The 20,943-nt window shown below is 41.9% G+C and overlaps 1 long non-coding RNA gene across 1 annotated transcript; it reads left to right on the top strand.

Moving 5' to 3' along the window:
- The first annotated feature begins 2,333 nt into the window (after positions 1-2,333).
- LOC125109523 (uncharacterized) lies at positions 2,334-4,629 on the top strand. The gene is made up of 3 exons (XR_007130266.1): positions 2,334-2,516; positions 2,632-2,827; positions 4,521-4,629. It is a non-coding gene; the product is annotated as an uncharacterized LOC125109523 (long non-coding RNA).
- The last annotated feature ends 16,314 nt before the right edge of the window (positions 4,630-20,943 follow it).

The raw sequence follows: 20,943 nt of genomic DNA on the forward strand, positions 1-20,943 counted from the left end.
GGACCTAGCTCATGAGAAAGACATGTTGAAATTGCATGGGTTCTTGGATGATGTTGTGGAGGAAATTAATGACTCTAAAATGGACCCGCCTTGGGGCACCTGGGTGGCTCAGTGGGTTGAAGCCTCTGCCTTCAGCTCAGGTCATGATCTCAGGGTCCTGGGATCTAGCCCCGCATCAGGCTCTCTGCTCAGCGGGGGGCCTGCTTCCTCCTCTCTCTGCCTGCCTCTCTGCCTACTTATGATCTCTGTCTCTCAAATAAATAAAATCTTAAAAAAAAAAATGGACCCGCCTCTAGATTTCCAGTTGCATGGGAAAATTACTTTCCACATTCAAAATTATAGTAGGGTTTCATGTTATTTACAGTGCCTGCAACTCCTAAATGCTATGGGCTGTGGGTCAGGCCTTCAGGATGTAAAGGAATAGGAGATATGCTTTCTGCTCAGGTGCTGCTCACCATCTACTGGAATAGATGTTATTTTTCTTGGTTTCTCCAACTCCTTCCTCTCTGTAAGGTTAGTCAAAACCCCTGTGGGGGGTGGATCGAGAAAAGCATGAGGACCATCTCCACAGGTTGCTCTCAGACCTGCCCCTCCCTAGGAAAATGCTGTGGCCTGGCCAAGAGAACTGGGAGCCTTTGGAGAAAATCATTTTTATTTGCTGAAACAAAATTTACAGGGCACAGCCCTCCACTGCTGGGTCAGGGTTGCCATCTTCAAAGACAATGGAAAACACTCCTCTATTCCCACTTTTAAAACCTCAATTACAGGCCTGATGAGGATCTTCGGAACCCCACCAGCACTAACAAAAATAAAGCACTTAGCTCATGCAATCTTGTCTCTTTATTTTCAATATCACTTACAATATAAGCCTTTTACAAAATCAAATCCTTTCTCACCAATGATATGATTTCCCTGAAAAGGCTTTGAAGTATCCCGCCGTTATCACGTCTGTACACAAACATTAGCAGAAGCCCCGCTAGGCAGGAGGACAAAAATAATTGTTCAGCCTTCATTTTAATTTAACCTTTCGCAAATTCCTACTTTAAAAAAAAGTTCCCCTTGACTTACTGGTACCATATTGAGATAATTTATGAGGCAGTCCATTCTTGTTAAGACAGCAAATCTCCATGAATCTTTTCCCCCATGAAAGACTGTCCTGGACCCTTCACCCCTTTTAATTTAGGCATCTTGCTCTCTTTCTTTACCATTTGCATGGGTCCCTTTGTCACCTTAACACTCTTGTCTAATGGTTTCTGTACAATTAAGGCATTATGGAGGTGAACGTTAATATGTCTCTGAAAATTTACAGAGGCTATATATCTTGATGTTGCAGAAGGATGTTCCAGAAACTGGCTAGGAATGCAGGTTGTCTGCTCTTCCAGCTGCTCTGAGAAACGGACATCATGATCGGTCATACTGGTAGTGGGACTAAGCAGAGATGGTTGTCAAGAAGGTGGATAAAGAGACCGGGTCACCAGCCTGGTATAAACCAAGAGGAAAGCACTGGTTTAAGCTATTTTAGCATCAGGTTTAGTAGAAGAGTGGTTGACAATATTGGCTCTGTATTCAGATCTCCCCATGTTTAGATTCTCACTCAAATATACTCACCATTCCCTTTTTTACTCTAACACCTCTAAGCCTCAGGTTCTTCATTGCCAGAGGGAGACATATTAAGAACATAGCCCTAACTCCTTCTTGTGGCTTGCCAGGTTCACCTTGGTCCCTGCCTGGGCCTCAGCCCATGTCACACTGCTCACTGTAATATCATCCTGTTGGCTCCTTTCAGGCATTCCAGTGTAACAGCTCCTCCCTACCTCAGGGCCTTTGCTTATGCTGTTTCTTCCTCTTCCTTGAAATCCTTTCCTCCCAGGTGCTCTCAGAGAGAGCTGCTTCTCCTCCTTCGGGGACCAGGTGGAAGTTTACCTTCCCACAGTAGATACTGATCTTCATGTAGGTTTCCCAAAGGCAGACCTGAGTAGTTCATTTGGGAGGTGACTCCAGGAATCAGTCCCAGGAAAGGAATAAGAGAGTCGATTACAGGTGATGTTAATGAGAAATTTACCACTGTAGATAACTTGGTCCCACTGGGGAGTCTCTGGTAGACTGTGTGGGACCTCCTCAGAATTGGTCCGGTAAAGAGACATGAAGCTGTTGTAGTTACCCACCAATTCCTGCCCCCGTCCCCCAGTTGAGGGTCACTCCCGGAGGTGTTAATTATCTGGCACTTCAGGCCTCTGCTGCCATGGACTGAGTATGATGTCATATGAGAGAAAGCCCTACAACAAAGAGAGGCAGGACCTAGAGGGAGGAAATCCTTGGTGCGTGAGGGGGGCTGCCACTTCCTCAGGCAGCAGACGGCATTATGAGTGGGCCGAGAGAACTTGGGGGATCTGACTGGCCTCTCCACTCCTCAAGTTTTCTCTATTTCTTTAACCTGTCTGCTGTAGTCTAAATGTCTGTGTCCCCTCGAAATTCATGTATTGAAGCTTTCATTCCCAAAGTGATGATCTTCAGAGGTGAGACCTTGAGGAGGTGGTGAGGTTTAGCTGAGGTCATGAGGGCAGAGCCCCCTGGCAGGATTAGTATCTTTAGAAAAGGAGGAAGAAACCGAGCCCTCTCTCTCCCTCATAGGAGGACACAGCCATCTGAATCCACTAAGAGGGCTCTTACCAGAACCTGCCATGCCGTCCCCCTGCTCCTGAATTCCCAGCCTCAGAACTGTGAGAAATAAATGTCTGTTATTTAAGACCCCCAGTCTGTGACTGTCTGTGATAACATCAGCTGGCGAGGGCACTGTCCCTTGCTTTGAATGTGCTTCTCATAATTGGTAATTATACTTTCATTTGTTTGTGTGTTTATGCAATTATATGTTGCGGAGTCTAGGATCACAGGGACCATGTGTGTTTGTTCTTGAATGTTTCTTTCGTGATCAGCAAAACGAGAGATATTCAAAGTATTTAAAGCCACTATGGCCCAGGTGTGAATAATTCAAACGCTGGCCCACCCTGTGGTTTGAGGAAACTTCTAGCCATGGAAGGCCAATTCTATGATATGAGATGTTTAAAATAGATCTGAGCTTTTATTTTTATTTTATTTTATTTTTTTTTACTGACAATTCTGAGATTCTTCATAAAGCCAAATAGTACAGGTTCAAACTACAGTAATGGGGGCACATTAAATCTCAAATAGGAGTGTCTTCGGTAATGAACGTGCAAGATCTTTTTTTTTTTTTTAAACAGTAGTCTAAGCGAGAGGAGTTTTTGCATATTTAAAAATTCATGGATGTGTGTATGTGTGGTGTGTGTGTGTTTTGGGTTACGCTAAAAGCCCGTTTAAAACCTCCTTGAGTGCTTTTTCATTTGGTTTATAAGTATTCAGAACAGCAGGATAAAACTTCAACTTTTGGCAAAAGCCCCTACCGTCTCAAGCCAGGATGCATGACTGAATGATCCAGAAGAGGAAAACTTCACTTTGATAAATGTAACACCTACCTTGGGAATATGCAGTCGAGTTTTTCCCTAAAAGGTTAGCTAGAGACAAGAATTACTTTCTCCAGAGATCACCCAAGTGACATGTTTCTCCAGAGATCACCCAGGTGACATGTTTCTCCAGAGATCACCCAGGTGACATGTTTCTCCAGAGGTCACCCAGGTGACATGTTTCTCCAGAGGTCACCCAGGTGACATGTTTCTCCAGAGGTCACCCAGGTGACATGTTTCTCCAGAGGTCACCCAGGTGACATGTTTCTCCAGAGGTCACCCAGGTGACATGTTTCTCCAGAGGTCACCCAGGTGACATGTTTCTCCAGAGGTCACCCAGGTGACATGTTTCTCCAGAGGTCACCCAGGTGACATGTTTCTCCAGAGGTCACCCAGGTGACATGTTTCTCCAGAGGTCATCCAGGTGACATGTTTCTCCAGAGGTCACCCAGGTGACATGTTTCTCCAGAGGTCACCCAGGTGACATGTTTCTCCAGAGGTCACCCAGGTGACATGTTTCTCCAGAGGTCACCCAGGTGACATGTTGCTGTCTTGATTTCATCGCCGTTCGGTGATGTGCATTTCTTGCCACTTATAAATGAAACAAATGAGGTTATGGCAAAGATTATGAAAAGAATTAGCAATAACGCGCCTGGTAACAAAAAACATTATTATAGGAAATCGAGTTGACCTTACTTTCGTAATTATTCCCCTTAATTTTTTTTTGTAGTGTAATTTGAATGAAATTAAATAAAACTGATATTCCCCTTGCCACCACTAGGAATTTCGTGTAAAGATTAGTAACTTTCAAAACCAAAGATTTGGCTACCATTTTTCTGGAGGCCACTGTTGCTATCCTAGGAAGCCCCATGTCCTCAACGTGATCACAGGTCACCTATGTTAAGAGGAAAATTTATGCCTCCAACACCCTGAGTTAGGTGGCTCTGTGGCAGAGAAATTGGGGCGTGTACTTCTAAACTTCAAGGGATTCACCTCTCTCCTGACCCTGGTCCTCATGATCTTTTCCCACTTTGCCCCCAGAATGTGGCTCTTGGTGGATCAGCCATGGTTCCAGGATTAAGTCCCTCATTGGGCTCCCTGCCCAGCGGGGAGTCTGCTTCTTCCTCTGCCCCTCACCCTGCTCATGCTCTCTCTCGCTCTCTCTCTCACAAATAAATAAAAAATCTTAAAAAAAAAATTGGGATTTGAGGGGCACCTGGGCGGCTCAGTTGGTGAAACATCTACCTTCCACTCAGGTCATGATCTCAGGGTCCTGGGATTGAGCCCTGTGTTGGGCTCTCTGCCCAATGGGGAGCCTGCTTTTCCTTCTCCCTCTCCCTCTATTCTCTCTTAAAAAAAAAATTAAATTGGGATTTGAAAGTGGGCAAATATAGTGTTTTCTTTTTCATACTTTTGGACAAGAGCAGTACTTAGAAGATTTGGGTATTTTTCATGTATCAGGCCCTGAGTTGTCATTCACATGCACTGTGTCTCTTAGTATTTTCTAGAACTTCTTGACATAGGTATCTGTTTTGCAGATAAGGAAACTGAGATTTAACAGGTTAGATAAGTTGCTAAGGTCCAGGCAGGGCTGAGCTAGGATCTGAACCCTTTCATCTGATCCCTGAGCTCTTAGCTGGTAGGATAGAATCAACCTGGCAGAAATATCAGTCCTGGCATTGGGTGGCTTGTGGTCTGTCTCCACTCTCTCGCTTAACCTCTTTGCACATAACTAACTCCTCTCAGTTCGAGTTCACACTTACAAAATTGGAATAACACCTAACTTACCAAGTTGCAACGAATATTAAAGGGAGAATGTGGTGAATTACCTTGTACATTGATGAACTGCAGGGGTACTCAGAAAATGGCCACATTTCCCTGTGACTTATGAGCATTTCCCCGCTAGCGTCTGGAAAGCGTTTAGTATGATGCCTGACCCATTGGGACCAATCGGTAACATGATTAGCTAACATGTACTGAGCGCCTGCCATATGCTGGACCCCATGCCCCATACTTTGCAGGTGGCATGCCTCCAAACCTCACAACTATTGCATGCTATCGATACTATTTTTGTGCCCATTTTAGAGAGTGGCTGGCTGATTTCCACCTGGTAAGCAGTGGAGCTGGAAATGAGGCTCAGAGTATAAGTTCTCAGTCGGTCCCATAGGTAATAGCGTACTGTGGTTCATTATAATGTTGTTTTTAAACTCTGTGATTCTATGATTGGCTTGTAATATTTCCTTTCCATCACAGCTGAAGTGATATCTCTCTTCTGAACTCCAGTGGCCTTCACTGTCTATCTAAATCAGCAGACAATAGGTCATGGCCCTGAATTTACTGTGGACTTTTATGCTTTCCAAAGCGTATAAATCACTGTTGCCTTTGTTCATTCATTGAGTCGGTCACTCAGTCACTCAGCAAACTTCACTGTGGATCTATCATATTCCAGACACTGTGGAGGTGCTGAGGGTACAGTGGAGAACAGATGGGGCATGGTGTCTAAGGGGAGAGCCAGATTTCATGGGAACCAAACCCCTCCCATTGGAGGACCCTCTTTTGGAAGAGAACATTAAATCACATATACAAAATTAAGTTAAGGACCTCAGAAGGGACCTGTGCAGGCTCTGGGTCCTGAAACTTAAACTCATGAGCTCAGTGATGAATGTGCTCATGGAACTCACCATTATGGCTTTTAGAGTTCTAGATTCTGGTGAAGCCTGGATATAGCAGGGAGACTTTGAGGCCCTGATTGCCATTAACAGACCAAATCAGAACATAAATATGACTGCAGACCTCAAAGAATTGTGAAAATCCTTGCTGCAGGTGGCCTCCAAGGGGTTAGTCTAACAGTTGAGTTTCCTCAATGTGCCGTACGCAAAGTTCCTTATGGTTCCTTTCCCCAAGATGGACTGCTTATATTAATGTGGGTATAAGCCACTTGGAGGTTTGGGCTAGAGCAATAATTCTCAGTCTAGAAAACACATGACAATATCTGGAGAACTTTTCATTGTCACGATCAGAGTGGGTGGAGGCTAGGAATTCTGCTAACATCTTGCAATTCATGGGAGAGGCCTCACAGCAAAGAGTTATCCGGTCCCCAATGTCAGCAATGATGAGTTTTTTTTTTTTCTTTTAGAGGATATAGAGAAACAAGTCTTATACATAAGTAACTAATTAGCCAATTAGCTAAATAACCAATCAGTTAACTAACCAACCAGCTAATGCTGTGGACCTGTTTTGACTGAACTGATGCAGACTTTTTCCTCCAGTGTATAACTGGTCAATTTGTGGGTGGGAAAGCCTGTTAATTTGGTTATTTTATAGAACCAGCTTCTTTGTTGAATTACAATGAAAATGGCAGTGTGCATGGGTATGCTTAGGTGTCTGCGCAAGTGTGTGTAGGGGAGTGAGATTACATGGCAAACTAATAGCTTTTTCCTTGCCCCAAGTTTCCACTGTGGTTCTATATCAGGCACAGTGCTGGACTCTCTACACAGATTGTCCACTTTGATCCTCACTACAACACTATGGGAGGGATTAGCCCCATTTCAGAGGCAAGAACCCTGAGCCCCAGCAAGAGGAGAAGGTGTCATTCTAGGCTCTTCAGCCCCAAAGACCTGGCTGTTGAGATATCTGAAGGTCATCAATCCACATCCTCCTCAATGAGTTTTGCTCTGCCATGATACATTTGCATTATCATTTTCCTGATTTTTTAAAAAAAAGTAAGTTTAACCTCACCCCTAGCAGTGAGATCCTGGAATTATGGGTTCAATGCATTAGCATATGTTATTTTTCTAGTAAATTTTGAGGAAACACCACTTTAAAACCACAATGTTAAATTACTTCTTGCCAATATCAAAATGAATTTTTAATGATCAAGCACTATATAAGTGGAAATTATTGCAATAATGGATTAATTAATCCACAGAAGGGCCATGGAGCACCCTCCAGAAGAGGTCTGAATGGCCAAATTAAGGTAAGTTCAGCAAAATAGAGTGATGATAAAGAAAAAGATTAAAGGAACATGCTTTTGAGTGGCTCCTGTGATTACATGCAATCAGAAGAGAGCTAGTGGGTTAGCTCACTTCTGCCGAGCAGTTATGTAGTGTTCCAGTTGATAAAAGACTCTGCAGTAACTTTCCAACAGAGGAATGGGAATTAGTGACATTCCCTCTCCAATTGCTAATTTTACGGAGACGCCAACAACTCAGCAAAGGGTCATATTGTCTGTTCCAGGGCTTTCTGTGCACAAATACTTTTGATAGGGACACGACACTTGGAGCGAAACAGGTGCCGATTTTTGATGTACCCTGGAGTTCGTTTATTTTTGTTGTCAATAGGTTTTGTAATTGACTGTGGGTAAAGATACAATAGGGTAAGAACAACACCAGGGTTATCTCAAGAGTTCCGGAGGAATGATTTGTGTCAGAACAGGTGAGGGGTTTTTTTTTTTTTTTTGCTTTTGTTTTTGTTTTTTTAATTTATATACAGTGTTGTTCACAATCTAAATTCTTATTGATTTAGCCTCTCCGCCCACCTCCCTCCATTTGGCTGGGATAAACCCTCGTGGCAAATCGTCTATGAATAAAATTGTCAACATCTCCTAGGATTTGAGGACCGCAAATATGAGTGTAGCTGGGATAGTGTAAGGAACGTAATTGCCAGAATACGAGAAAAGCAGATGGATTCCTCCACCTGGTTATGATTAACACTTTCTCCATGTTCCCGGACCAGGATTTGTAAATACTGATTGTTGTGGTTAATTAAAATGTTTCCTGCAATTCCCCATACATGTTCAGGTTCTATCACGCCAACATTAAGGACGCTTTGATGGAGTAAATGCAGGGTAATCTCATCTTTTACAAACCTCATGATCCCCCAGCAGCCTGGGGACACAGAAAGGAGCTTTGTCTTAGATTCTTAGTGTCTTCAAGACCTTCCTTATGGCCCTTTCTGCAGTCTGTGAAATTTATTGTTCATCATCTGTCTTCCCACTGGTACCATGGGCTCGTGCAAAGCAACTTTCCACTGGGCTTTAAACATAGCAGGTATCCAGCAAGCGTCCATTAAATGAATCAATCACTGTCTGAACTCTTTTCTCTAGACCAGTGAATTTCAACAGGGAACAGTGTTGCCACTCGGGGCGTATCTAAACCTATCTGGAGACATTTTGGGTATCCCTAGTGGGGCAGGGGTAGGTACTACTGGTACTGAGGGAGCAGAGGTCAGAGATGTTTCTAAACTCACATCCTACAGGGTGCAGACCCCCCCCCCCCCAGCAAAGAATGATCTAGTAGTGCCATCAGTAGTGCCAAAGTAGAGAAGACTTGTTCCAGAGGTATATCATACAAACCTAGACAGAGCTAAGGCTCTGTATTGTACCTGCTCTTCCAAGGACCTGGGAGGCACCATAGCAATACCCCCACATGACCATGAGTTTTTGTCCAACTTGCACATGTAGGTGGCTACTGGCAGTTTTTGGATATGGCTGAGGGAAAGACCTGGGAATTCATTTAACTTGGGTTTAGTGGAACATACATGTGTGGTTCTAGGTCACCATTTGTATAGTTAAGTTACTGCTCATTGTACTGTTTATTGTTCAACATTCTAGAACGGCTTGCAGAATATTTCCAATGCCAGCTTTGCTGTCTTCCCCAGGATGGCGATACAAGGGTATAAGTTAGAGGTTCTATAGGGATATGAGTATTTTCTAGGCACCCATTACTTGATGTATGTGGGTAGTGGAGGAGATTGAAGGTTTAAAACATTTGGAGCCAGAAGCCAGTCCATGTGAAATTTCTCCAGCCTCAAATGTATAATTTGAAGCAGAGGTTTAATTTCTCATGGATGCACGAAACAACAGAATTTCTTCCCTACCTGAAATACACTTAATAATATACTGTATACAATTTTACAAACACTAGAGATTTTTATTATTTAAAAAAAATGATGCAGTAAATAAAATTTACTGTAGTTTTCAAATTGTACAGCATAAACCTGGAGCAGTATTATGAAGGTAAGTACACCTGTATATGGAGTCACATGTGTTATATATCCCAATTATCTAATAACATGAAGCCAATTTCAATTAACCGTGATGGGGAAAGGTCTGAATTGCATAACTATTTAATGGAAAATGTTAAAAAATTATTGTTATGAAAAAGGGAATCAAATGGTATACAGCTTAAAAATGTGGAAACGAGATTTATTATAGAGGCACATCAGGCAGTGAATTAGTAAGAATTGTTATATGATTTTTCTGGATCTTGTGATGCTTGTGGTATTTTCAGCTTTTTAAAATTCATGGTTTATTGGGGCACTTGGGTGGCTCCGTTGGTCAAGTGTCCGAATCTTGATTTCAGCTCAGGTCATGGTCTTAGGGTCCGGGGATCGAGTCCACTGACAGGCTCTCTGCCCAGCAGGAGTATGATTTGTCTCCTGCTCCCTCAGCCCCTCCCCTTACTTGCACGTGCACACACTGTCTCAAATACATAAATAAATCTTTAAAAAATAAAATAAAATTCATGGTTTCTTGTTTCATATTTACTTCTGTACCTAATTTTATATTCTTGTATTATTATTATTTGTTAGGGTCTCCAAGTTGTATAAACTTCAGACCTTACATAAGCAGGATCGGTCTCCCAATAAAGTGGGAATGCAACCCCAGGCAGAAATTCACTTTGGCTGCAAAGCCACAAAGGCTCTGAGTCAGAAACCACTTTAGACTGTTTGAGGAATAGCAAGAAGGCACAGGAAATTGGGACTCAATGAAGATGTCGTATTACTTGGTGCACATAGATTATTGATTATTGCATTTTCATTGGAGAAATGTCTTCTATCACTACATTATATTTGTCTTTATCCTGTTGTTACTTTAGCCTTAAATTCCAAGGTTAAATTACTTAAACCTTGTCTGGTGTTAACATTGACTTTCTTGGTTGCTATCTCTTTTCCCATTTCTTCATTTTCAATTAAAAATAATTACTTTGTTGAAATTGTGTTTCTTGTAAATAACAAATATGTAGGGTAAATCATGTTCTATGTCCCCAATTTGAGGAGGCAGGAAGACGTGAATCCATTTAGAAAGATTTCCATCAAACTTTGTAATATGAAAATGTCTTGGTACTAAGGAGACACTTCCATTATCTTAACATAATTTACACATACAAAATAACTCATTTCCTCATGAGTTTAAGTAATTGAGGTATTACTGCACATGTCATTCAATATCTCAAAATTTTAGCATCTTTCTTGATGTACATGAGTTTTTTTTTTAATTTTATTTTTTTAAAGGTTTTATTTATTTAGGGGCGCCTGGGTGGCTCAGTGGGTTAAGCCGCTGCCTTCGGCTCAGGTCATGATCTCAGGGTCCTGGGATCAAGTCCCACATTGGGCTCTCTGCTCAGCAGGGAGCCTGCTTCCCTCTCTCTCTCTCTCTGCCTGCCTCTCCTTGTAATCTCTCTCTGTCAAATAAATTAAAAAAAAAAGGTTTTATTTATTTATTTGAGAGAGAGATCACAAGTAGGCAGAGAGGCAGGCAGAGAGAAAGGGGGAAGCAGGCTCCCTGCTGAGCAGAGAGCCCGATGCAGGGCTCCATCCCAGGACCCAGAGATCATGACCTAAGCTGAAGGCAGAGGCTTAACCCACTGAACCACCCAGGTGCCCCTGTACATGAGTTTTTAAAAGTTTAAGTCATAGCTCCATCAACCCATGAAGAGTAAAGTTAAATTTTATTGGTGTGTAGGCAAAAATTGTTAATTTATCCAACTAATAACAACATTGGTCTTTATTTCTGTGAATAGTCAGGCCTCCGTGTTGCATGTTCTGAGCTGATCCAACAGTGCGGATGGACTTACCGTTATTCATTGAAGGTTTCTCAGTTGCACTTATGACCAATGTGATGCTTCTGGGAGGGGACCAGCTGTGGAGCAGGCCACAGCCTGTGACTCTGGGAAGGAAGCATCAAGTTTCAGCCCATGGAGAAATTTAACCCCCGACCTTGGCCTCATTAGCACCATGTTCTAGTCAACTGTGCTAATTGGTCACACATGGCAAAAAATTGGGAGACACGGAAAAGATGTCAGAGCATAAGATTTTTGATTTTAATGTGTCTGTTTTGATCTGATGGGGAAACCTTAGACTCTGGAGTCAGCTGGAGCTAGGTTTGAGTCTTAGCTCCCTCTTTTGATGGCCAGGTTATTTTGGCTTAATTTTTGAACAATGTGGATAGTGATGCCAACTTGGAAATTTTTTTCAAATGTCAGCGTAAGTAAAACACTTAGTCTGTTTATGCCTTACTCTGTTGAACACAGTGAGTCCAAGTGATTTCAGGACCCCATCCCTCCCCATGAGTGCTCAAGAGAATATAGGACAGGAACCAAGAGAAGAGTGTTGGGGACTGTCGTCTGGGCATTAAGTGCTTGCTAACTAGCTGTGTAGCCTTGGAGCATTCAACCTCTCAAAACCTTGGTTTCTTCAACTGTAAAGTAGGGATTTTAATGGTTGCTATTTCAGAAGGTTGTTGTGGGGATTAATTGGGAAAAATTGGGCATGTGCAAAACGCTTGGAAGTTCTCAGTGGATTCACATCACCAACACTGACATCGAAGTGACAATTAAGTTTTGCTGCCACCACCCAAAGGAAGGGGGAACCTATCTCGTTCATAGACCATGCACCTGATATATGACCAGGGCTGACTTTCAACTTCTCTGAGCTATTCTTTTTTTTCAGAGGGACTTCGAGCCCCCACAAATTTATTTACTGAGAATGTAAGACAACTTGACAACACTATGGGGACCACATATACACAAAATAATAGCTTTATTTGTTTCAGAAATGGGTATACCATGTTAGTCTCTTGAAAGGCTGACGCTCGGGGTCTCAGCCCATCCTTGGCCTTTGGTCCTTTTCCAAGGATTTCTTAACCCTGGACTCTGCTCTTTAATTCCGTATCAAATGATCCTGTCTTATCATGAATCAGTGGTGTGGACCTCTCATGGAATCCGTAGGGTCCTTTTGCTCATTTCCTCTCTCTGTTTTTCATATCCAGTCTCTGTTGACTCCTTCCAGGTGTTACTCATGTTGTGTATTCTCTGGGTTAAACTATATATATATTTTTTTTTCCCGAAAGAGTTTTCAATGTATTCATTCCACTGCCAAAATTTATTTTTCCTCTGTATTTTTCACAACAATACAAATACAATTGTATTTTTCACAAACAATTAATTTCACATTAATTCCCTTTGCCCATGTGTGTGTACCAAGACTTGAAACTTCCCATCCCCATTCACACAATTACTTTCTCTTCCTTAAACTCAGAGCCCTTTCTTCTCCATTTTGAGTACAATGCTTTGGACTTACTGTCTTTTCATGAGCAATAGTCACATTTTAAATATTATAGTTACTTTTGCTTCTGCCATAAGAACAAAATCTCGAAATATCCATTTCATCAGTGTAGTGCAGTGATTCTCCATTAGGGGTGATTTTAGCTGTCAAGAGACATAGGTGACTGGAGACATTTTTGTCTGTCGGAAATGTGGGCATATTTCTGGCATCTAGTGGGTAGAGGCCAGGGATATGGGTAAACATCCTCCAATGTGCAGGACAGTTCCCACAGCAAAGAATTATCTGGCCCCAAATATCAATAGTGTCAAGGTTAAAAACTCTGGTATGGATCATAAAGTGTATTTATCTTAAAAAGCTAAAACAAAGCAGTCTCGCAGGATAGTAGTAAAATGGCAATAACTGACATTTGTTGATCATTCATTACATGAGGCGGTGTGCCAACAGCTTTCCCTGTCTTGTCTTATTTCATCCTCATGCCTACCCAGTGAGGTAAGGATGATGATGATTCCCCTTGCAAATAATAACACTGAGGCCCAGAGCGTTTATGTAATGCAATTAAGGTCACACAGATTACTAAGGACCAAGCAGAGATATAAGCCCAGGCCATCGATGGGAAGGACTTCTTTATTTTCAACCACTGTGATGAACATTGATGCATGTTGGAGGGGATAGACCACATAACGCAGAGCAGGGTGCTTAATCTCTAGTCTCTTGAACAGGCTTCAGAAGGTCTGGGTACCCCCTGGAGATACATACCATAATTTCATGAATATGGATTTTTCTTTTTTTCTGGGATGAGGAACTATGGCTAAAATGGTCAAGTTATCTCAACGGCATTTGCAGCAAGCAACACATAGGAAATCCATGAACATCTTGTTCTTGAATTTCAGGAAAAGAAGAGGATTTGGGCCCTGGGTAAGGTTACCTTCCTGGGAAGGTATGATTCTTCGTTAATGAGCTCAGAAAACTCTGAATCAGCCTATGAACCACCATTGGCTGAACTTGATAAATCGCTGGGCAACATTGGACTCCCAAGGACTATTAAACAATGGGCACAATGCAAATTTTTTGAAATCTTGAAAATTGGGGTGGCCTCAGGTGATTTAGTTATATAACCAGTCAGGTACTGACTGATTTCACAGTATTGGCATATTTGGCAATTATATCAGGAATGTGCATGTTAAGATAGGGCTTACTGGGGCCTCATGTTGTCCTCTTTGATTCTAATCGTCTCTGAACTGTGACTTACTTAGTCCCGGGCATATCCACAGGATTGCTTATCTGTGTTAATAACCTTCAACCTGGTTCTCTACAGATTTGATAGCTTAGGGATCCCCTTGATGCTTCCCTAAAATTATTTCCAGTGTCTAGGACCTTTTAAATGTCCATCTGATATTTAGCAAATTTGGTCTACTTTTCTCTTAGACACGATCATTTGTTGAATCTCTGTTTTCCTTATTGATGACCTTGTCTGTTGCAAATGATGATAGTGATTGCTTCCTTCTAATCCTTATTCCTATATTTGCTTTTCTTTTCTTAATGCATTGGCTGGGACCTTCAGAACACTGTTGTCCAGTAAGAACGATGGGGCATATTTGTCATGTTGTTGTGTTGCTAGATTTAATAGCAACTCTTCTCATTTTCAACCTTAGGAGGAATGTTTGCGATAGATATTTACCCCATTAAAGAATTTCCCCTTGACTGCTATTTTGCTTAGTTCCTCTTATTTAAAGAAAAGCCATGACTTTTTAAAAAGTTGACCTTTATCCATTTTGAATCTATTAAAGGCATCATACAGCTTTTAAAATGATATTTCTAAGTTGACTTTGCATTTCTCTGCTTTGATCCATGATGTTCTAGTTTCCCAGATTAGCTCTCAGAGAACAATCATATTTATAGGACTTTGAAGTCTTGTACACACTGTTACCACCCATGTGTATCCTACAGCTACATTCTACATGCTCTTGGAAATACATTGGCTGAAATGTAATAAGTACTGAAAATATTGCCAACATGACCTACTTAGACATAAGGTAGGGGAGAAAAAAATATTTATCATTTTCCATAAATATATATGTCTCCAGATGTACATATTCACAGGGAGTCTGAACAAAATAACATTACAAAATGTTCCATGAGGTCTCCAGGGTCATAAATCAACTGAACTCAACCAGCAGTGTGTCTTCTTCAATAGTCTATCTTTAGTCCTTGAGTCTGCCTGTGACCAAAAAACTAGCAAAGAATCTTTTTTTTTTTTTTTTGTAATAAAGTTTGTTTTTCCAATACAGAAGTACTGGCAGACTTTTCTTTGCATGAATTTCAGTGACCATGCTTTCTTTAACTAACATCAGCCCCCCACCCCACAACATGATTCAGTTTTGAGTTACCTCGCTCTGTGAACTGGGAGTGATAGCACAAAGTACCAGCTTCACTGTTAGCTCTTCTGGACACGGATCAGCACGCAAGTAGGAGAGGTGTGGCCCTCCAGGGCCCCATCCTGTCCCTTCCTCAGCCCGTTGGTAACTGGTTTCTATACACTTGTGTGCCGTCCGCACTCAGACAGCAAAGTGTGTGGTGGTGTTGCCTCCTTGTTTCCCAGTGGAAAACCCATGTGACATTTCACAAATGCAAGCAATTGATGGAGGGGATTGACGAACTAAGATCCAAGTACAGCAAAGAAATGAAAATTGACTCTGGGAGTGACGTGGGCATTGAACGTAAATGGAGTTGTTGGAGAAACAGCTGTGCACGGGAATGTGGATGCCCCTGTTGCCTGAGAGGCTGTAGATATGCAGCTGGAGGAACTTCCTGGGGAGGAAGTTGACCTTAAACTTTTTGACAAGGAGGAGGAAGGTGTCCCAGAGGAAGTGATGCTGGCAAAAACTTCACATTTAGAAGTAAACTCTTAGAGATTGTTCATGACATTGGAAGCACTAGGATCAGAGTGTTGGAAGCTGAGCCAGACTTAAAATTCAGTATGCCAATTCACCAAGGCCTGGGAAAGATGCTCTTTTTGTTTCCTAAGTTATATAATGAGAAGAAGACCCATCGGCAGTATTCAAACTACTTGATAAGTGCTCACAAAGACAGACACATTCATGCTCATGTTTCTAATGATTAAAGTATAGTGTATGAAATACATTTTACTTATACTATTTCTTTTTCATTTTTGTATGCATTTATAAGCAACAGGAAGGCAGTTTTAATGTTTTGGCAAACATTTTTAAAGGTCATGGAGCAATTGGAATTTTACCACTGATTATTAATATCGCTTTGCACAGTTTCGGATTGCAAAGTCATTTTTATAGTCCTGCATTGGTGTGTGACATGAAGACTGCCTATACTATTTGCTTGTTGAAGGATGTTTAGAAAATCAAAGAGAAAAAATTTGTACATAACCTCACTCCTTTATATCCAGTTTTTTAAAATATACTTTATTTTTAGAGCAGTTTTCGGTTTACAACAAAATTAGGCAGAAGGTACAGAGAGTTCCCATATACCCCTTCATGCCCCCACACACCCATAGCCTCTCCCCATTATCCACCTCCCCCACCAGAATGTACATCTGTTACAACGATGAACCTATGTGGACACATCATTGTCAACCCAGAGTGCACGGTGTTCATCAGGGTCCACTCTTGTTGTGGGACACGCCCCGTATTTTGACAAATGTACGATGACCTATTCCCATCATTAGAGTATCATACAGATAGTTTCACTCCCTGCAAATCCTCAGGGCTCTGCTTATTCATCACTCCCTTTTCCCTAAGCCCTGGCAACCATTCATCTTTTTATTGTTTCCATAGTTTTGCCATTTCCTGTTTCTTTTCCCCCTTAAGGTTGATTTCAGAAATACAGCCCTTAGGTTGTCCATCTCAAATGGTAGTTGGTGTATCATATCCAGCCCGCAGAGCAGTTTTCTTTGGCCAGCACACTCGTTTAAGTACATTTTGTTTCCAGTGGAGCCAAAAGGACAGTTCACATACAAATAGGAATTTCCTATTTTTCTTGAAGAAGCAGGAGATCAGGGTTCATGTTCCCACATGTTGACAGGAAGCTGGATATGAGTGACCACTGTCCCATTAGAGGGACAGCATTCACATGTCCCTATGAGCATTTGAGTCTGGATTTCCTGGATACGATTACCAAAGGACTTTTTTTTTTTAAATAAGAATTTATTTATTTATTTGACAGAGAGATCACAAGTAGGGAGAGAGGCAGGCAGAGAGAGAGAGAGGAGGAAGCAGGCTCCCTGCTGAGCAGAGAGCCCGATGTGGGGCTTGATCCCAGGACCCTGAGATCATGATCTGAGCCGAAGGCAGAGGCTTAACCCACTGAGCCACCCAGGCGCCTACCAAAGGACTTTTAAAGAAAGATGCACCACAGTTTTATCTGTGCTACGGGAGAAAATTTTAAAACCTATTTTAAACAAGTCAATTTACTAAATTAAAAAAAGGTAAGTTTTGCTATATCCACTCAATAAATTATTATACAGACAAAAAGAACTGTTCATAAACCCAGCACATTTAATTATCCTTTGTGGTAGGCAGCTTCTGGAATGGCTATCACGATCTCAATTCCTGATGTTCCCTCCTTGGTGTAACTCCTTCCTCTGGAGTATGGGCTAGTTCCTAATTTATTTGTTCCTGATGAATATAATTGGCAAAAGCTGGGGTGTTTCTTCCAGGATGAGGATTGAAAACTGAATTCTATCTCTCTGTCTTTGCCTCTCTCTCTCTTTCCCTGTCTCATTTGGTTTCTCTGATAAAGTCAGCAGCCTTATTGTGAACTGCCTGATGGAGAGACACTTATGGCAAAGAGTAGACAATGGCCTTTGCTCAACAGCCAAGGAAGAACTAAGGTTCTCGGTCCAACAGCCCATGAAGAAGTGCATCCTGCCCACACACTGAGTAAACTGGGAAGTGGATCCAGCCCCAGCTGAACCTCGAGGCAGGCCAACACCTTGACGGCAGCCCGGCTGGGGACACTGAGTTAGAGGACCTGCTTAGGCCACACTTAGATCCTTCACCCACAGAAACTTTCATGTAATAAATGAATGTTGTTTTAAGCTGCTAAGCTTCCAAATATACTTTGTTCCATAGCACTAGGTACTTAATAACCAGGGGGTAACACAGCTGGTTCAGGGGAATGCATGGGAGCAGTTTGAGGCAATGGTAGACAGACTCTTGTGTTTTCTTCAGTTGGTTGGGGGTGAGAAGGAGGAGAGACAGAGACAGAGACAGATGCAGAGACAGAGATAGAGTGTGCGTTCTAGGGCTATTATCTTGTGACTTTGTGGAGATACCCTGGTTTAAAAGAAATGTAACGTAAATCGGAAAGCAAAGCTGAGGGATGGCGGGTCATTGGGTTCCTGTGACATCAATGAACCTTCATCCCACAGTGTCTGAAGCCAGTCCTCTAGGCTGGCGCCAAGAGGCCCCCTCCTTCCTTAAGCCTATTCTGTGTTTTGTAACCCAAACAGTCGGACCTGGTACAGACCATAATCAGCTAATGACCAGACCCTCAGCTGCCCAGAGATGGACTTGTCGTTCTAAAACAGGCAATCCCCATTTTGTTTCAGCTGGACAGGGTTTGAAGCATCTGTTTACAACTTTACAGAAATGAGGAAAAGCCATTTGTAAGTTTGTGAGCACAGGTTAAAAAAGTAATTGGAAACTAAGTAAGTACAAAAACATCTTCAATCAAAGAAACATTTTGTAAGCTGAAATATTGTTCATTTTTATGATCGTGCGTGTATATCTTCATATACAAAACTTCACTATCATTAGGAAGTGTCACACAAAATAACAAACACACCTTTTTCAATCTGGTTATAAATATGTGGAATGGAGTTTACTTCACCGAAGCATTACACGCTTCCAACTGATAATATATCAATAAAAGCTCTCACCCCAAGATGTCATTAAAGCCACATTTGTTCATTTCTATTTATTATGAGGGGAAAAAAACCAAAATGAAAAAAAGTGGATTTGAGTCATATTTCCTGTGAGTTCATCATTTGCTGGCATATAACACTTGTGAATTTTATTCAATTCATTTAAAATGATTTCTAACGTGCAGCCAGAAAGTTAAGGGCGGCAAAGAATTCAAACTGAGCAGCAGGCATCTGAGATTTCTCAGGAGACAGATTTAGAATCACAGCGAAGGTATGTTTTCCTTAAGGAACTGTGTCTTAGAAAAATTATCTCTAATGAACCAGAGTTTTCCCTAATAAATTCAGCTCATTTGTGTTTTGAAATCAGTAGACTCAAGTGACCTTCTTAAGATAGGTGTGTTGTTTCCTGCTTTCTTTAGAATAGGTCAGATATAGGCCAAGATCTATGATGCTCATTTCAGATGCCTTCAGAATTCATTCATTCTTTTTTTTTTGTAACTATGTGTGATGACAAAGAAGTCAACGGGACTAAAGTGATGAGAACTGATTAAAATCTTCTCCCGAATTCTGAACAAAACCTTTCAGATTCTTAGAATACCCAGATAATTTTCAGAAGAAGAGGGGGAAAAAAAAGAAAAGAAAAGAAAAGGAAAGAAAACCCAATAATACCTAAAGCAAAACAAGGTGAAAAAAGGCACGTGGCTTCTTAAAATTCTCTACTTATCCTTGGGAGCTGAAATGCTATAAAAACCATTTTCTTTATAATGATTCTGTCTTTTCGAGGGTAGCCTTCTGGGAATCAGGTATCTTAGAAGGTAACCTGTTTGCCTATAATTTTAGCTGAGCCAGAGAGAGGGTTACAGACCCAGGGATTCATAGCAGGTCATATCAATGACTCAATCTGAATGAATCTGACCAGCATCACAACAGATAACATTCCTCATGAGCCTGACGTTCATGTGAGCCTTTGTGGACCAAGCCCCTCAAGCTCTGTTTCAATTTTCCTCTTGTAGGAGGCTAGAAAGCTCAAGGACATACTTCCCATATTTTCCTGTCATCAGAGCTCTGGGTTAGAGTTAGGCTCTGTTGATCAGTTGCCTTCATGGAGATCTGGAGGGTGGGAGTCGGGCAGATCCCTCCTGTGATAATGATGGTTGACCAGCAGGCATTACATGGGGATTCCATGGTAGTCCGTTGCCACGTTCTAGCATCTGGTTGCTAAGTTGTCAGGGCTAATAGGCAAAGCTATAATAGCGGCAAAAACAGTGCCATGACCTTCAGACCAATAGCTTTTTTTTTTTTTTTGCCCCAATCCTTCCAACAATTTGATAGGCAACTCCGAAGTCCCTTTCTTAAGACATAAGACTATAATTCTTTTTTTTTTTTAAAAGATTTTATTTATTTATTTGAGAGAGAGCGAGAGTGAGTATGAGAAGGGTAGAAAGGCAGAGGCAGAAGGAGAAGGAGGATCCCAGCTGAGCAGGGAACCCCCATGGGGCTTGATCACAGGACGCTGGGACCATGACATGAATCAAAAGCAAACACTTAGCCAACTGGTCCACCCAGGCACTCCAAGGCTACAATTCTTAACCCTCATTGTGTCCATGTTCTTGTCCCGTAAATGTGCTAACACAGTGACCAGTGCATTCTGCTTTGTCCAGGACTCTCCCAGTTTTAACACTAAATTCCTGTATCCTGCGAAACCCCTCAGGCTCTGGAAAACCACAATGGTTTTCACCCTCACATCCAGCTACCCTGGGTGGGACTTTCTATTTCCACCCTTGCCTATGGGCTCGATGTGTAACCTGCTTCCGCCAATGGGATGTTAGCAAACCACCTATGAAGAAGTCCTTTGGCTTCTCTACCTCTGCCAGGAGAGCGCTCGGGCTATTCTGCTGGAGAGTTACACACTGAACCCAGACACACCAGTCAACAGTAAGACATGGAATGAGTCCACCATGACAAAAAGAACTCAGCCAAGCCAAGCCCAAATCTCTGATGCACAGACCCATGATTGAAATAAATGCTCACAGTCTTAAGCCAATGAGTGTGTTCTGACATTATCATAATAATAGATAGCATACCTAATACTCAAATTAACTCATTTCATGCTTGAAATAGGTGTAGTGATTTCTGTTTCCTGCACCGAATCTTCCCTGATACAGAACTTGATACACATTTTCTCCTGCCAGCATCAGAACCATCTGATGAGTAGGTGTGGTC

Source organism: Lutra lutra, chromosome 9 (assembly GCF_902655055.1).
Source record: "Lutra lutra chromosome 9, mLutLut1.2, whole genome shotgun sequence".
Classification (NCBI taxonomy): Eukaryota; Metazoa; Chordata; class Mammalia; order Carnivora; family Mustelidae; genus Lutra; species Lutra lutra.